Consider the following 18166-nt stretch of genomic DNA (forward strand, 5'->3'; position numbering starts at 1 on the left):
GAGTTCTATGGGAACTAAGTGGCCCCCCAGGCGGAGGATGGTAATTTCAGGCTGAGCACCCGCTGGCTGGAACCAGAATGCTAATAACTGAGGTTCTCAGAACACCGCCCTGTCTCCTCACCACCAACCAATCAGAGGAAGGTTACACACACCCTGCAGCCCTCCCCACCCTTAAAGTGCGCGTATAAACTTCTTCCCTGGAACCCTTTGGGGAGTTCGGACCTTCTGAGCATGACCCACCTCTTCTCCTTGCATGGCCCTTGCCATAAGTCTTCCCCTGCTCCAAACTGACCTTCAGGTGTGTTTGGCCTCGCTGTGCTTTGGGCGACCACACTTGCTTAAGGTGAGAAGAGGTTAGATAAGGGGGTCAGAGGCACAGAAGGCATCCTGAAGACAGAAGCAGAAGGTGGAGTGATGTGAGGGTATAAGCCAAAGACTGTGGGTGGAAAGGGAAAGGAAATGGATATTCCCTAGAGCAGGGGTCTCCAACCTCTGGGAGCTAATGCCTGATGATCTGAGGTGGAGCTGATGTGATAATAATAGAGATAAAGTGCACAGTAAATGTAATATGCTTGAGTCATCCCGAAACCATCCCCCACCCCGGTCGGTAGAAAAATTTTCTTCCATGAAACCGGTCCCTGGTGCCAAAAAGGTTGGGGACCACTGCTCTAGAGCCACCAGAAGGGACACAGTTTTGACCTCTAGAACCATAAGATAATAAATGATGTGGTTTTAAGCCACTAAATTAGTGGCAGTTTGTTACAGCAGCAATAAGAAACTAATACGGGAGCCGTCGAATCCCCTCACCCGCTTTCCTGCAGTGACTGTCCAGCCTTATCTTGAATGCCTCCTGTGATGGGGATGTCACTGCCTACACAGGCAGCTTATTTTCTTTTCAGCAAGCTCTTTCTTCTGTGGAAAACTTCCCCTGTGGTAACTACCCACCCATTGCACCTACATATCAAGCCTCAGTTCCTGCAGCAAGATTCAACAGGCACAATTCCAACCCCATAAACACAGCAGGCTTTTGTAAACAGATAAATGGTCTCTTCTCCGAGTTTAACATTTTCTAGCTTTTCCTTCGTTCAGTTTATTAAAAAAGTATAAAAGCCAACTTTCTCTTTCTTGATGAGACTTCACCTAAACACGTGCGGAATGGAAGCCCATTGCAGTGGCTTCAATCCATTGAGGAGTCCATGCAAAGTCCATAATACCTTCTTCCAAAAAGAATCCTCTAGACCTCCTCTCACTTCCCCCCAGGGGCCCAACAATAGTCTAGACCCTTTCAGGTAATTTTAGTCATTAAAAATAATGTGAAAACTTAGTCGCAGCATTGGCAAATGACTAGAATTCAATAATATAGTTTCATTTCCATTGTTATTTATTTTTATGGTTATTTCCTGTTGATGGCAAGAGAAACTAATTTTCCGTTTCTGTGTAGGCTACAGTTTCCTTTTAAAACGTGTAAGTAGTAAAAAGACTGAACTACTTTAAGGGTAACGATAAATCTTGGCAGTACAGTGGTTATTGATTGTGGATGACAAGGGGCTGTGTGGCTGGATCTCCAGCTGCGAGAGACCCCAGAATTATTTGAATAATTCCCAAGCTACGTCGTATCAATAGTGACTTAAATAGAATCCCACGGAAACCCTGTTTCCAGGAGTCAGGATGGCCGAGCGGTCTAAGGCGCTGCGTTCAGGTCGCAGTCTCCCCTGGAGGCGTGGGTTCGAATCCCACTTCTGACAGTACTCTAGCTTTTGCATTTTCCTTACTTCAAATGTCTGAAGAATGGCTTTGCGGCTTCAGAGAAGGATTAGTTTTACATTTCAAAATAAGTCTTCAGGAAATAACTTGTCATAAATAGAAAATACTTGTTTTGTAAAAAGGTTAATATCCACAGGGCATATTTCAGACGTCGCCGTTCGTGAAAAACGAAAAAGATCTTGCCTTGTCAGAAGTGGGATTCGAACCCACGCCTCCAGGGGAGACTGCGACCTGAACGCAGCGCCTTAGACCGCTCGGCCATCCTGACTACCGCTGAAAGCGCTTTGCAAGCGATCCCCTTCGAAATAATTCCAGTGTGCGCATGCGTGGCGAACGGCAGGCGCTGTGGTTTTGTTCTCCGCCCAGCGTTAGGAGGAGCTAGATACAAGCTTTTGCTCCAACTGGAGGAGCGAAATGCAACGCGAAGGTACAGAAACCCGCCTGGGCAGCAGCAGAGGGCGCGCGCGGTATGCTGGAGAGTCTGAAAGGCGAAGAAATAGAGGACTCCCACCTACTTGCATTCGTGCCGCCGACAGGCTTTCATTCTGCATTCATGTACTTACTGTTCACATCAGTTTTGATTTGCATGTCTGTATACATTTACATTTCTGCATACATGCCCTCATGCCTTTACCGCACAAAGCAGACAAATCTGCACATTCCCTTTGGCTTATAGGTCTCTGAATCAGGTGAAGCCAGGGGTATCGCAAGGCAAGCGTACCGCGCGGTCTCCTTCCTAACAGTCGTCAAAACGCCAACTTCACCTTTGTATGTGTGTTTAACTCATTCACTCAGACTCCAGGTTACACCGAGGCCTGCAGCGCGCAAAGCCCTCAGATCCATCTTTTTCCTGACCGTGTTACTAGCGCCCCAACCTTGCTTGACACACAGTAGGCGGTCAGGGAATGTCTGTGGATTAATCCCTCCCGCGCCGCCTCCTTCCCGCATTCCCTAGGCCCCCGCAGCACCTTCCACCTACTCCTTCCCTAACCCAACCAGAATTACCCACGCACTCGCTCTGTCCAGGAACCAGAAGATCCCAGGTCGTGAGAGTGCCTTTCTCCATGGGATTTCCTGCAGGCCTATATACTAAAGAGAATTTCTGCCCTCAAGACACATTCAAACCTGGGGTAGAGGGAGAGAGCTAAGAAATAGGTGAAAGGCAAAATGGCAAAAAAAAAAAAAAAAAAAAAAAAAAGCTGCTAAGTGCAAGAAAGAGGACGTCAAGACACTTGCAAGAGACCTTGAAATAGGCCAAGACAAATAACTGGGTGTCCTGTCTGGGGCCCGAGTCCTGTTTAAGTCTAGGGCCTGCACCTTTCATTACTACAACATACAAATGAGTCTTAGTCATGGAAACGCAAGCGGATTTGGTTGGAGTGGAATGCAATTAACTATTACCCTGTGAATACTGGCCATTTTTATAACTGTATTATAAATCCATTCTATCATTTCTGATTGTCAGTGTATGTGTGTGTGTTTTGAATCAGTTGTAACATCTTGCTGTTTGTTTTTTTTTCTTCACAAATTCTGAGTTAAATGAAATCTTTGACTTGTGTTCTTTTTATACGTAGGTGAGAATCATAATTTTACCTTTAAAAAGCCTCTTTTACCAATGATCAAGAGTGACTAGAGGCTCTCATAGGAAGGGTGGTCAGGGAGGGCCCCTCTCAGAAGACAGTGAGTTCTGAAGGGAGAGACAAGCACAGTCAAAGCCAGGAATAGCAGTGTTCCCTGGGGCGGGGGGTGCATAGCCTGTGCAAAGGTCCTGGGCCAGAGAGGGATTGTGGTCTGTTGAAGAGGCAGCAAGGCCAATGGGACAAGGTTAAGCGTGGGAGGAGGCTGAAGTCCATATCACACAGGGCTGGGGTGCCAGGAAGAGTTTGGATTTTCTTCTGTCTGTGTTGGAGTCACTGGAGTGTTTAAAGCAGGGGAGTAACAAGATTCAGTTGGCCTTTCAAAATGATCCATTTGGCTGATCTACAGAGAATGGATGTGAGAGGCAAGAGGAGAATCAAAAGCCCAGGGAGACAGTCATGGAAAGGAGGAAGAGAGATGACGGTGACTGAGCCAGGGAAGTGGAGATTGCAAAGGGTGGTCAAGTTCAAGATTCAAGGTGTGTTTTGGAGGTATAACTAATTAGCCCTGCTGGCTGGATGGTGTGTGTGTGTGTGTGTGTGTGTGTGTGTGTGAGTGAGTGTTTTGTGTGTGAGTGCCTATACACAAAAAGGTGGAGAGAGGGGGGTGTAGGGATGCAACAGAAAGTTACCAAGATCAGAGGGGTTATCAGACACTCACAACTTCCCTCTGAGGCCAGTGCTTGGACAGGAACCATTAGTTCTGTCCTCCTGCCCCATTTTGCACAGCAGAGAGCTTAGGCTCACACAGGCTGAGTCACTCACCAGGGTCCTCTTTGGGGCAGAAGCTTTGTGGTCATGACCTCTGGAACACTCCCCTCATGCCTTCTACCACCAACCTTTCTAAATGTGTATCCTTTGGAGATAAGAAAACAACGGCAAACCCAGAGCTACAGCCCAAGTCAGTCCCACTCTTCCTGCCCCTCTCCTTGCCTGGCTGGGAGAAGTGCTGATTTGATGAGGGTCAGTGCTGCGGCCCCACTCAGACCTACCTCCTGGGTTTGGGTGGATGGTCAGCTATCTTCCCCTGACACCTTTCAGGTGCTAGATTTGTGGCATGGAAGAGGCCATTTTAGAACCCCATTCCAGGCCCAGATCTCCAAAAACGGGAAAGGGTCACTATTCCTGTTTATCTCATAGTCCCCTTATCAGCAGCCCAGACACCAACGATCAATCCTTGAGGGACCAGCCTCACTCATTTTCTACTCTCGGAAGTTGTCCAGCTGGGGAGAGGAAAGTCCCCTGAGCTCACCCTGGAAAGTCTACTAGCAGCTGGGGAAGTCCCAGGTGACTGTGCTCACCTCTGCTAGGGACAGATGGAGTCAGTCCCCGAGTGGGACCCTGATGCTCAGCCAACCGAGGGGCCTGAAAATTCCAGGGATTTTGGCATCCCTGGAATCTTGGCATATATACCCACCTCTGCCTGGGAAAAGAATGGCAGGAAACTGAATTTTAGTGAATGCCTCCCTTACATCCAATATTTTGCTGAACATTCATAGCATTACCACAATACAGAGTAGCATTACCTCCATTTACAGATGAGGTAAATCAGGCAAAGTAATTTACCCAGAGTCACACAGATAAATGGAGCTTGATTTTTCTGGCTTAATACCCCTCCTTGAGAACTATTCTGAGCTATAACAGTGACTTTTTGTTGTTCAGTTGCTCAGTCTTGCCTGACTCTTAGCAACCCCATGGACTGCAGCATGCTGGGCTTCCCTGTTCATCACCAACTCCTGGAGCTTGTGCGAACTCATGTCCATTGTTGAGTGATGCCATCCAACCATGTCATCCTCTGTTGTATCATTCTCTTCCTGCCTACAATCTTTCCCAGCATCAGGGTCTTTTCTAATGAGTAGGCTCTTTGCATCAGGTGGCCAAAGTATTGGAGTTTCAGCTTCAGCATCAGTCCTTCCAATGAATATTCCTGGTTGATTTCCTTTAGGATTGACTGGTTGGATCTCTTTGCAGTCCAAGAGACTTTCAAGAGTCTTCTCCAACACCACAGTTTGAAAACATCAGTTCTTCAGCAGTCAGCTTTCTTTACAGTTCAAATCTCACATCCATACATGACTACTGGAAAAACAATAGCTTTGACTAGACCTTTGTTGGCAAAGTAATACCTGCTTTTTAATATGCTGTTTAGGTTTGTTATAGCTTTTCTTCCAAGGAGCAAGTGTCTTTTAAATTCATGGCTGCAGTCACCATCTGCAGTGATTTTGGAGCCCCCCAAAATAAAGTCTCTCACTGTTTCCATTGTTACCCCATGTATTTGCCATGAAGTGATGGGCCTGGATGCCATGATTTTCGTTTTTTGAATGTTGAGCTTTAAGCCAGCGTTTTCATTCTCCTCTTTCACTTTCATCAAGAGGCTCTTAGTTCCTCTTCGTTTTCTGCCATAAGGGTGGTGTCATCTGCATATCTGAGGTTATTGATATTTCTCCCGGCAATCTTGATTCCATCTGTGCTTCATTCAGCCAGCATTTTGCATGATAAACTGTACATAGAAGTTAAATAAGCAGGGTAACAATATATAGCCTTGACGTACTCTTTTTCCAATTTGGAACCAGTCCGTTGTTTCATGTCCGATTTTTTTCTTCTTCTTCTTTTTTTTTTTTTTTTCATGTCCAATTTTAACTTTTGCCTATTGACCTGCATACAGATTTCTCAGGAGACAGGTCAGGTGGTCTGGTATTCCCATCTCTTTAAGGATTTTCCACAGTTTGCTGTGATCCACACAGTCAAAGGCTTTGGCATAGTCAATAAAGCAGAAGTAGATATTTCTCTGGTATTCTCTTGCTTTTTCTATTCTCCAACGGATGTTGGCAATTTGATCTCTGGTTCCTCTGTCTTCTCTAAGTCCAGCTTGAACATCTAGAAGTTCATGGTTCACATACTGTTGAAGCCCCACTTAGGGAATTTTGAGCTTTACTTTGCTAGTGTGTGAGATGAGTGCAATTGTGTGGTAGTTTGAACATTCTTTGGCATTGCATTTCTTTGGGATTGAAATGCAAACTGACCTTTTCCAGTCCTATGGCCACTGCTGAGTTTTCCAAATTTTCTGGCATATTGAGTGCAGCATTTTCACAGCATCATCTTTTAGGATTTGAAATAGCTCGGCTGGAATTTTATTACCTCCACTAGCTTTGTTCATAGTGATGCTTCCTAAGGCCTACTTGACTTTGGACTCCCGGATGTCTGGCTCTAGGTGAGTGATCACACCATTATGGTTATCTGGGTCATGAAGATCTTTTTTGTATAGTTCTTCTGTGTATTCTTGCCACCTCTTCTTAATCTCTTCTGCTCCTGTTAGATTCATAACGTTTCTGTCCTTTATGGTGCCCATCTTTGCATTAAATGTTCTCTTGGTATCTCTAATTTTCTTGAAGAGATCTCTAGTCTTTCCCATTCTATTGTTGTTTTCCTCTGTTTCTTTGCATCGATCACTTAGGAAGGCTTAATCTCTCCTTGCTATTTTTTTGGAACTCTGAATTCAGATGGGTATATCTTTCCTTTTCTCCTTTGCCTTTTGCTTCTCTTCTCAGCTATTTGTAAGACCTCCTCAGACAACCATTCTGCCTTTTTGCACTTCTGTTTTTTGAGGATGGTTTTGATCACCACCTCCTGTACAATGTTATGAACCTCCGTCCATAGTTCTTAAGGCCCTCTGTCTACCATATCTAATCCCTGGAATCCATTTGTTACTTTCACCATATAATTGTAAGGGATTTAATTTAGGTCACATCTGTGATAAGTGCTTTATTTACATTGTTTCTTTTTAGAAACAAAGACAGAAAGAAAGCCATGGGGGCTTGCCAACTAAGGTGGCAGGCTGAACTTGGAGACATTATTTTTAGTCCTGTTTTCATTATAGAGGAGACTTAAAAGAAAGGGTAAGCGTTTCCCAGCAAGCCAGTCCAATTGGCAAGGCCAAGTTTTTTGCTTCAGGCTCTGGTTTCTTTGGCCAAGATTCAGCGCCAGTAGTGAATCCCTGCCAAGCCTGGTTTGGGCATCTTGGCCCACTTAGCTGGGAGATCAGGAGTGCAGTTGATGAAGCAGGTGTGGATCTCTGATGGGGTGGGATAGGAACTGCTCAGTCTCTCTGGAGCCAGAGCCAAAGACCCCAGGTTCTCCCTTGGTGTGGAGAGTTGGGCAACCCAGTTCCTGGAATTTGAATGAATCATGTGGACTGTGGTGACCAGAATGCACCAAGGACCAGGAACTCACTTCCAAGTTCTGTAGACTGCTTATCATGTCCCCAAAGCCTTCAGTCTCCCTAGAAAGAGAACCCCAGGAGTGGGGAGACTCCATGGCATAACACTCTAATAAGCAAGGGTTGCAGTGCGCGTGTGGTTGCATAGCCAATTTTAACTCGAAGGAGCGTGACTGAATGTGTCAGCACGTGGATTCTGGAACCGCCTGAGTTCAAATCCTGCTTCTGCTAGCTCTATGACACGGGAGAGTTAGTTAGCCTCTCTGTTCCTCAGTTTTCCAATCTGCAAAATAGATTTAGGAATAGTATCTGCCTCAAAGGTTTGCATAGACGGAAGGGTTAATACGTGTTGGACATTTAGGGTTCATGGAATAGAATAAATGCTTTAAGTGTTAACCCAGAAAAATAAACTAATGTACCACTTCTGCCGCGCTCCAAAACTGCCAAAGTTTTAGTGTTTAATAGCACAACTGACCAAGGGCTGAGATATGAAGTTACCATGTTCGGGAAACATGGAAGGTAGGGGAGGGAAATCACTCTATAAACTAACTCTGTAGTACCAGGTAAGAGGAGGGCCTGCTTGATAATAGAAAACCTGTCTACACATTAGTACACATTAGTGCGCATTAGTTGCAAAAAGCCACCCATCTTCCGTCTTCTCTTGGCTCGTGAAAAGGATGCTGCTGAGTCTGGTTCGGATGGACAAACTTCAGCTCTTCTGTGGGGCAGGGATCTTGTTTTCACCATCCAGCTCTTCCACCCCAGCCCGTGTCATGAGGTCTGTGGTGCTTCTGTCCAGGTCACCAATGTGACTTCTCAGGTCATCAGTTCTTCCAGTGATCCAACTGGACATGGTCTGAATGCGGTATTTTTCTCCAGGTCATCAATACGATTGCCCATGTCATCAATTTTTCTTTTTCAGATTTAAAAAAATGTGGACCATTTAAAAAGTCTTTATTGAGTTTGTTACAACATCGCTTCTGTTTTCAGTCAGTTCAGCTGCTCAGTCGTGTCCAGTTCTTTGCAACCCCATGGACTGCAGCCCACCAGGTTTCCGTGTCCTTCACCATCTCCCAGAGTTTGCTCAAATTCATGTCCACTGAATTGGTGATCCCATCCAACCATCTCATCTTCTGTTTTAAGTTCTGTTTTTTTTTGGCCACGAGGCATGTGGGGATCCCAGCGTCCCAATTAGGGGATCAAACCCACACCTCCCGCATTGGAAGGTGAAGTCTTAACCACTTCACGAGGGAAGGCCCTCACGATGATGTCATCAGTTATTCCAATGATCTGATCAGATACGGTCTGAAATTTATCTTGAATCTGTTGCAGGAGTGCCTGCATTACTGAGGTGAGATCCTGCATGGTCTTGAGGTCATCTCCCCAGTTCCCAGCTTGGCGGTGCTGTCTCAGACCGTCACCTACCATTGGTCATTTCCATTGGTCCCCAGTGTACCATTTATTGCACGCATCTGGTAAACGTGGTGGAGCAAGTTCCCACCTATCAAACTGACGGTGCTGAAGTAGTATCTACGGGGCCATCCCAACAACCACAGTATCCTGTCTGCCCTCTTTGATCCAGCCTTGCTCACCTCTTCCACCTCATCTCCACCTCCAGCTCCCTGCACCCATCTTTCTGTTCCCCCTCAGGCCTTTGCACTTCCTGTTTCCTCCGTGTGGGGCCATCTTCCCCCAGCTCATGCAGGGTTGGCTCCTTTCATCATTCCTGTCAGTATCTGGGTTAAAATGGCCCCCAGACCTCGCATTCACTTTCAGCCTGGCCTCCTTCTGACAGATGCAAAGTCACCGTGCTTATTTGCTGGCTTATTTGATGATCATGCTTCTCTCTCACTAGGCTCTGAGCTCTTATCAAAGTAGAAACTTTGGCCATCTTGTTCACCAGGTGGTCCTAGCAGTAGTACAGTACCTGTCACATAGCAGGAACTGAAGGCATAAGTTCTGCAGGAGTGGATGAATGGACAAACGGACAGATGGACGGTGGCAATTTGATATCTGGTTTTCTCTCTCAGGAACCAGAGAACCAGAGATCAAACAGCAGTGGCCACAGGACTGGAAAAGATCAGTTTTCATTCCAATCCTGAAGAAAGGCAATGCAAAAGAATGCTCAAACTACCACACAGTTGCATTCATCTCACACGAGCTCAAAATTCCCCAAGTCAGGCTTCAACAGTACGTGAACCGTGAACTTCCAGATGTTCAAGCTGGATTTAGAAAAGGCAGAGGAACCAGAGATCAAATTGTCAACATCCGTTGGAGAATAGAAAAAGCAAGAGAATACCAGAGAAACATCTACTTCTCCTTTATTGACTATGCCAAAGACTTTGACTGTGTGGACCACAACAAACTCTGGAAAATTCTTAAAGAGACGGGAATACCAGATCACCTGACCTGCCTTCTGAGAAATCTGTATGCAGGCCAGGAAGCAACAGCTAGAACTGGACATGGAACAACAGACTGGTTCCAAATTTGGAAAGGAGTACGTCAAGGCTGTATATTGTCACCCTGCTTATTTAACTTATATTCAGAGTACATCATGAGAAGCGCTGGGCTGGAGGAAGCACAAGCTGGAATCAAGATTGCCAGGAGAAATATTAAGAACCTCAGATATGCAGATGACACCATCCTTATGGCAGAAAGTGAAGAAGAACTAAAGAGCTTTTTGATGAAAGTGAAAGAGGAGAATGAAAAATTTGGCTTAAAACTCAACATTCGGAAAACTAAGATCATGGCAACTGGCCCCATCACTTTATGGCAAATACATGGGGAAATAGGGAGAGACTTTATTTTTTGGGCTCCAAAATCACTGCAGATGGTGACTGCAGCCATGAAATTAAAAGACACTTGCTCCTTGAAAGAAAAGCTAAACAGCTAATTAAAAAACAGAGACACTACTTTGCCAACAAAGGTCTGTTTAGTCAAAGCTATGACTTTTCCAGTAGTCATGTATGGATGTGAGAGTTGGACTATAAAGAAAGCTGGGGGCTGAAAAACTGATGCTTTTGAACTGTGGTGTTGGTGAAGACTCTTGAGAGTCCCCTGGACAGCAAGGAGATTCAACCAGTCAATCCTAAAGGAAATCAGTCCTGAATATTCATTGGAAGGACTGATGCTGAAGCTGAAACTCCAATACTTTGGCCACCGAATGCGAAGAACTGACTCATTGGAAAAGACCCTGATGTTGGGAAAGAATGAAGGTGGGAGGAGAAGGGGATAACAGAGGATGAGATGGCTGGATGGCATCACCGACTCAATGGACATGAGTTTGAGCAGGCTCAGGGAGTTGGTGATGGACAGGGAGGCCTGGCATGCTGCAGTCTATGGGGTTGCAAAGAGTTGGACGCAACTGAGCGACAACTGTACTGAACTGGCCACTGCTGAGTTTTCCAAATTTGCTGGCATATTGAGTGCAGCACTTTTACAGCATCATCTTTTAGGATTTGAAATGGTTCAACTGGAATTCCCTCACCTCCACTAGCTTTATTTTTTTTAGTGGTAGTCAGGATGGCCGAGTGATCCAAGTGACTAAGTGATCTAAGTGACTGCATTCAGGTTGCAGTTTCCCCTGGAGGCGTGGGTTTGAATCCTGCTTCTGACAAAGCTGGAAGATGTTATACAAGTCATTAAAGTTTTAAACATTTCTGCAGGACTACATTATGACTTTCCTGTTTGACCTGATACTCAGCTACTCTTTGGGAGCCCTTATTGATTCAGTCCCACCCCTACTCTGGCCACTTCCCACTTCCACAACTTCTCTCTCCCCACCCAGGTCTTCTGATACCAGTCCCCTGATTCTCCACTGGGAAACAATGTCTCACCCACTCTCTGTCCTGGCACATCACATAAGCTGACTCTAGTCTCCTACCATGTGAAGGGGAAATGGGCTTGTGACTCTGGTCTGACCAATCAGCCAATTCCATTGACCTAGCTATACAGTGATTGGTTCTGAAATGAGCACATGGTTCCAGTTGGTCCAATGGGAGTCTGGTGAGGGGGAACTCTTGGAGAAGAGGAACTGGGTGTGGGGATCAGGTGGCTGAGCTGGTAGAGGAAAGTCTGAGGCTGGTGGTGGCTGTCATTGCTATGCCATCCAGAGCCTGCCTGGGAAGGGCTGGAAAAGTTTCTGACGGAAAGTCAGAACTCTGGTGACAGCAATATTATTGGAGCACCTGAATCTAGTTGTACCTGAAACCGTCTACCCCTGGTCTTTTCAGTTTCATGAGCTAATGTCCTTTTCCACAAAGTCAGTTTAATGTGAACTTCTGTAACCCAAAGACTAATATGGCCTTGATCTGTGCTGGTTAGCATGGTAGTCACGAGCTGACTATTGAGCATTTGAAATGTGGCTGCACTGAATTGAGCAGACCACACACGCAATATACAAACTAGATTTCAAAGAAAAATTGAAAATAAACATGTAAGCTAAAATTGACCCTTAAACAATAAGGGTTCGAACTGTGTGGGTCCACTTACCCTTGGGTTTTTTCTTTTTTTAATTCTGTGGGTTTTTTCAACAGTAAAACCTATAGTACTACACAGTCTGCAGTTGGCTGAATCTATTCATGAATGCGGAGCTACAGATAGGGAGAAACCGTGGATGCATAGGAACCTCAGGTGCCAGAGGGCAGACTGTAAGTTATACACAGATTTTTGACCATGCAGAGGGTCAGCACTCCTAACCTCCATGTCGTTCAAGGGTCAACCCTATTTTATTATTACTTTTTACTGTTGATATGTTAAAGTGATAATTCTTTGGTTATATTATGTTAAACAGATTATTAAAATGAATATCATCTATTCCTATTTTTTCAAAGTTGCTACTGGAAATTTTAACTATGGGTGCCTTGTGTTATGTTTTTACTGGCCAGTGCCAGCCTTCTTCACTCACCTGTAAAATATCAGGAAGCAAGAGATCAGAGCCTACGCAAATAATGATACAGCCCCACTGGAAAAGAACTCCAAAGATGCCAAGGAGGAGAAGGCTTGCTGGACAAGGTGGGCACAAAAGGATAGCTCTGCTTTGTAGGGGTGGAGGGGAAGGGATAGGGGACACAGCGAGAGCAAAGGCCTGAACATGGGACTAACAGGACAGGGTCTGAGGAGAAACGAGGGTGAAATAGGGGAGCTGGAGGGTTAAGATGGGCCATGGATTTCTTCATAGAAGCTGAGGACCTTAGGGAGGGTCCAGTTCAAAGGGACAAATGTTCCATGTTCCCTTCAGCCACCACACATTTTCTGTGTGAGTCATGAGGCCCAGTACAGGTGTTGTCACTTCCCCAGGTGTCCAGAGTCGGATTCCACAACCACCCCCACCCCGTCCCTGGCCCCTGCCCTGAGATGCCAGAATCCAGCAGGCTATGTATGTTACATGCCCGAGCCCATCAAAGTGGAGTTTCCAAGGACAGAAAGGCCCTAATTCTGGGGAGGGACAAGAGCCAGCATCTGCAGGTCTTTCCTACTAGCTCAGAGCCCCTCAGTTTTACCATTTCCTTTGGAAATTCTCTCATCCACAAATAGCTCCCAGTTTCCCTCTGATCTTTTGATATGCCTAATGCTTTGTGTTTTCTCTTGGCCTGTTTCCTGCAGTCCCTTTCTGATGCTGCTAGATACGTCATAGAAAATGTACCCATGACCTAGTATCTCAATAGAGGACATGCCAGCAGGGGCCTGGACAAGTGGACTCACTGTGTCCCAGTAAGGCATCACTGAGTAGTGAAAAATCAGGGTGTCTGGCCCCCCAGCCAGGGATGTTCTGGGGGAGCCCCATTCTCTGCAATTCACTGCTTTTGCATTGCAAAAGAAAAAAAGCCATGAAAATTACTTTTCATTCTAAAAAAAAAAAGCATTACTGACATCTTAGTTCTCCAAAGGTTTCCACAGATCTATAGAGCAAGTGTCTTGGTTGATCAAGCGCCCTGCAAAAATAAGACAGAGTCTGATGCAATGTTTTTCTAGGTCAGGCAGTCTCAGCACTGCTAAAGGGCCTCAGTGTTTTTATATCCCTCAGCTGTCCACTGGACACCCCAGCTGGCCTCCAGCCTGAGTCAGCTCCCCTGTCTGAACCAGAGTCCCCAGCATGGGTGTGTGTGTGTCTGTGAGAGAGAGAGAGAGAGAGATTCTCAGGCCACATGTACCCTACACGTCACGTGAGCAGGGCCTTCCTGGACCCTTCATTCACCCCTGATCTCCAGCACCTGGCATCTTGTAGGTAGGCACTCAGGAATAGTCATTAATTGAGCAAATGAATAAATCCTACATTCAGAGTCTGTCCCCCTAGACGCTTACAGCATCCCAACTAAGGACCTCAGTCCTCTTGCTCTCATCCCCAAGATTACATTTCAGAGGAAGCAAGTTTCTCCTAGTTAACGTCAGGCTACAGAACAAAGGAACCTTCCTCTCTCCACCTACTCACCACCTGGTGGAGTGCCCACTCTGCCCCTGCCCTGGGAACCCCAAGCAGGTATGGGGACAGGAGTGCATTTTCATGAGGTTCCTGCTATGTCTCTAGGCATCAAGGAGCCACATTTTTAGGAGAGCCTCAAGTCAGACTAAATGTATTTGTTACTGAGTCTTGGCTCATCATTCCCCTGCCACGACAGGCCAGTAAATGGGGAGATGAGCCACTGGGGCAAGGAATAGCAACTTTATTCAGAAAGCCAGCAGTCTGAGACAGTGGACTAGCGTCCCAAAGAAACTTCTTCTTCCAGTTATTAATAGAATCCAGGATTCTTTTATACTCAAAGGGGAGAGGGTAAAGCCCTGGTTCCAGCCAGACTCCAGAGGGATTGTCTTAATTTCTCCTTCCCTGTAGTCATTCACAGGTGGGCCTGGTCAGGATGTTTCCTGTTAGCTAAACAAAGGTATTTTAGCTTAACGCTTATTACCTGGGAGGCAGGGTTCCTAGAGATGGACCATTATGTATAACTGAAGTTTATAAGCAACACCCCTTTAGTGATTAACTTTTTTTTTTTTTTGGCCGAGGGGCAGCATGTGGGATCCTAGTTCCCTGACCATGGATTGAAGCCTCGCCCCCTGCAGTAAAAGCAAGACCACTGGACTGCTGGGGAAGTCCCTAGTGACTTAGAATACCGAGGTTCTTCCCTATTACATGAGGACTACTAGGGGAAACTGAGGCAAGGGGTTCAGAAACATTTCACAAACAGGAGCAACTGGACAAGATGAAGTCACGGAATTAGAGGGAGGGTTAGGGATGGGCTTCCACCTAGGGTTGGGGTTTTGTTAGGGGAAATTAAATAGTCTTGTTTAGGCTTCAGAGACAAAGCAGAGCAGGCCTTTGACCTTGCTTCTAACCTGCCTGGACACTGCCCCAAATGTGAGTGACTGTGAGTGACTGTGAGTGACTCCCTTCTGTGAGTGCAAGACTTGCAGCACTGTATATAAGATGGGGGAGGAATCTTGAGATTGTTGAGCCCCTGGAGGGGCTCTGGCCAACCAAGCCCCAGGCTTAACAACATCCCAAGTTTTGCAAGACAAAACGAACATCATTAACTTGAATCAGGCTTCCAATTTGCTCACAGATTGATGATGATATCAGTTTGCTTCCCTGGGAATATAAACTGGAACCGTGAAATGCAATCTCTGAAGTCTCACCCACAGAGCGTACATGTTGCCTGGGACCTTTTCCCAACTGGGATTCCAGTTGTGCTGAGACATGGGACTTTCTAGCACTGTTTAAATCTGGATGTTGGTCAAAACCCAATTTGGTAATGTACTCTCTACTCTATTTCTCTTTTCTTTTAATGTTGGTATATTGAAAGTAAGCTAGATAATTCTCTAATAAATATCTGTATCATTTATTTGTATATAACGAGTGGCTTATTTTGTGAACAAATCATTTGAACCTGAGATGAAAGTGAAAACTTTGGCAAAACAGGTTTTTATCTCCCAGCCGAGGTCCTCTCCAAGATACCTATTCATATAAATCTTAGAAGGTGGGAGTGATGAACCTCAAGGTTCTTCACCAAAATTCCGTGAGGTACCAGGGCTGTGGATCTTCCCAGGTGGCTCAGATGGTAAAGAATCCACCTGCCAGTGGAGGAGATGTGAGTTCACCCCTGGGTTGGGAAGATCCCTTTGAGTAGGAAATGGCAGCCCTCTCCAGTATTCTTGCCTGGGAAATCCATGGACAGAGGAGCCTTGTGGGCTACAGTTCATGGGATCACAAAGGGTTGACTATGACTGAGCATGCACACACACACCAGGGCTGCTAGGGAGGGAACAAGAGCCTTAGATTTCTACTGCCTTAGAATCTTGGCCAGGAGGGGAAAGGTGTGGAGAGAGGGGGCCCAGCTGTGGCTGGGGCAGGTGGCATCTGCTGGCATGATCACTGGTCTAGAAGACAGCAGCTGGAACTGGAGAGGGCAGAGAGGGCAAAACCTCTGTGGACAGCATGGCCAAGAAGGGGAGTGTGGCTCCTCTGAGGGGTAGGCTCTGACAGAAGGAATGAGGGAGAGGTGAGTGGGGACAGGGCACGTCCCAGTGTCTGGGTCTATGCATGTGTAGAACTGTTTGTCTCTGGGAGTGGTAACAGGTGTGTGCGTCTGAAGTCTATTTATACACACTGCACATGTGTGATTGTGTGAGAGTGTGTATCATGGTTTAGAGATGGATGTGTTTATGGGGGTAATGGGACCCCACTTGGGCCCATGTGTGTGTACGTATTGGGACATTTTTGTGTGACTGAGTTAGTCATGTGTGTGTGTTGTGGTGTGTGTGTGTGTGTGTGTGTGTGTGTGTGTGTGTGTGTGGTGTGTATGCCTGGGACAAGGGATGTACCAAAGAAGTTCTATAAACTTGGGATGGAGCCATTCAGAGCTTACACAATAGTAGACTTGTGAACAGGAGAGTCAAGTTCAAATCCCAGCTTTGCCACACTTCAGCTGTGTGTCTCAAGACTCTCTCCTTCTTTCCAAGCCTCAGTTTCCTTATCTATAGAACGGGCTTTGTTACCCTCAATGCCTCTCAGGGCTGACCTACAGACCACTTTGGGAGGATGCCCAAAAAACCTGGTGGGTAACTCAGTTCCCTCTAGGGAGAGGAAATGAAAAGAGTTCCCATTCTCTGTGCTCTTGGAATTTCTTACCATGAGCATGTATAATTTTTGTGGTGGAGATGTTAGGAAACCTTTACCACCTTTCTCAGTCCAGCTGGGGAGACGCTTACAGATGACCACGGTAGGTACGGCTAGGTATGAGGTTGTTTGCTAGGGTCACATCTTCAGGCCAGGCAAGCTCTCTGTGGCCTCCTTCTCCCTAGGAACCAGCTAGGGATGTCACTGCCTAACTTGGAGAATACAGGAATGCTGCTTCTAGGAAGCCTCCTGGCTTGCTTTCTTGGCCAAGAAGAATTAGGCTCAGCCGGTGCCCAGAGAAACGGGACAAAAATCACCTGCAGAAACAGACTTAAGGGTTCCCAAGCTTAACCAACTTGCCTTTCACAATGGAAAGTCAAGTTATTAAATGGAAACTTGCCTTTCACAGTGCCTGTTTTGCTTTCCTTTCTTTTCACCGCTTTAGATTCCCATCAGCCTGGCAAGGAATCTCAAAAAGTTATTTTAAATCCAAGGTTATCTCTGGGGAAGGAAGGAGAAATATTTCACTTTTCCTTTGCATCTTTAAAAGTCAAGTTTAAATTTTTGAACAGTATGCTTTCTTCCTCTTTGTGCTCCAGCTTCCTCCCCCTCTAGTGTTAGGAAATCTCTGGCCAAAGAGCCTGCCCACTGGGGCTTTTCTTATTTGATCCTCAGTGTGTGAAAAAAGAAACAAAAACTGCAGTCATTACTATATAATTTTTGAAAGTACTAAAATGCTGCCTTCTAAAACTTAATCTTTTTTGCATTACATATTAAAAAAAATTTTTTTAACAGGCATTACATTGGCAAGGAGTCAGACATGACTTAGCAACTGAACAACAACAACACTGACATAATTTGACTTTCAAAAGGTACAAAAGAATAAACAGCGAAGAACCTTTCTTTCATTCCCTTACCCCAGTTTCCTGCCCTAGAGGCCAGCCCTGTTACTAGTTCCTCATGCAGCCCTCCAGGACATCTCTGCACATCTAAGCAGATACTTGCCGATCTTTCCCCTCCTTCTCCTCCTAATGTTGTAGTTTCCTACAGACTCAGTTCTGTTCCTCCCCAAATCTGCAGAGCAAGAGGTGAGCATCAGGTGAACAAACACAGCTTCATCTGCTGCTTCCCATCACTCGCCATCACTGGCATTACCACCTAAACCATGTCTTCCCCTCCTCCCCCTCCTGCCCCCATCCATGGAAAAATCATCTTCCACAAAACAGGTCCCTGGTGCCAAAAATGTTGGGAACTGCTGGCCTATAGAATCTGGTCATTTTCATATATGCAGTACTGTTGCCAGAAGGGGGTTTCCCTGCCTGCAACAAATGGTGACTCTGCTGCAACTCTTCTTCGTTGTGACTGACATCCTGACCACCTGGGTACTCAGGGACCAGCTTGCCCACTGATGGACCAGACCCATCAGCTGCAACTGGGACCCTC

The 18166-nt window shown here is 46.0% G+C and overlaps 2 non-coding genes across 2 annotated transcripts; one reads left to right on the top strand and one right to left on the bottom strand.

The window, feature by feature from the left end:
• TRNAL-CAG lies at positions 1663-1745 on the top strand. Its single transcript has one exon. It is a non-coding gene; the product is annotated as a tRNA-Leu (tRNA).
• TRNAL-CAG lies at positions 1950-2032 on the bottom strand. Its single transcript has one exon. It is a non-coding gene; the product is annotated as a tRNA-Leu (tRNA).

Source organism: Capra hircus, chromosome 18, assembly GCF_001704415.2.
Source record: "Capra hircus breed San Clemente chromosome 18, ASM170441v1, whole genome shotgun sequence".
NCBI classification, from domain to species: domain Eukaryota; kingdom Metazoa; phylum Chordata; class Mammalia; order Artiodactyla; family Bovidae; genus Capra; species Capra hircus.